The sequence below is a fragment of the Cystoisospora suis genome (genome assembly GCF_002600585.1).
Source record: "Cystoisospora suis strain Wien I chromosome Unknown contig_4126, whole genome shotgun sequence".
NCBI classification, from domain to species: Eukaryota; Apicomplexa; class Conoidasida; order Eucoccidiorida; family Sarcocystidae; genus Cystoisospora; species Cystoisospora suis.
Genome location: NW_027156919.1, coordinates 22,394 through 22,617, shown reverse-complemented (window position 1 = coordinate 22,617; position 224 = coordinate 22,394).

Genomic DNA, 224 nt, shown 5'->3' with positions numbered 1-224 from the left:
GTCGCCTGACAACATTATTACATATAGGGTGCAGGACGCCTTCACTAAATTAGAAAAACAGGTCACTAGAGGCCAGTCAAAACTCTTGGATATCTCTGCGGAGGCCGGAGCCCCCATCTCTTCCTACACCCACTCTCTTCCTGTTCACTCTTCCAAGCCCTTCACACAGTGCCATCCATTTGATCTCAAGCCTTTGAACGTCCCAACCTGTTCACTACTCTCTT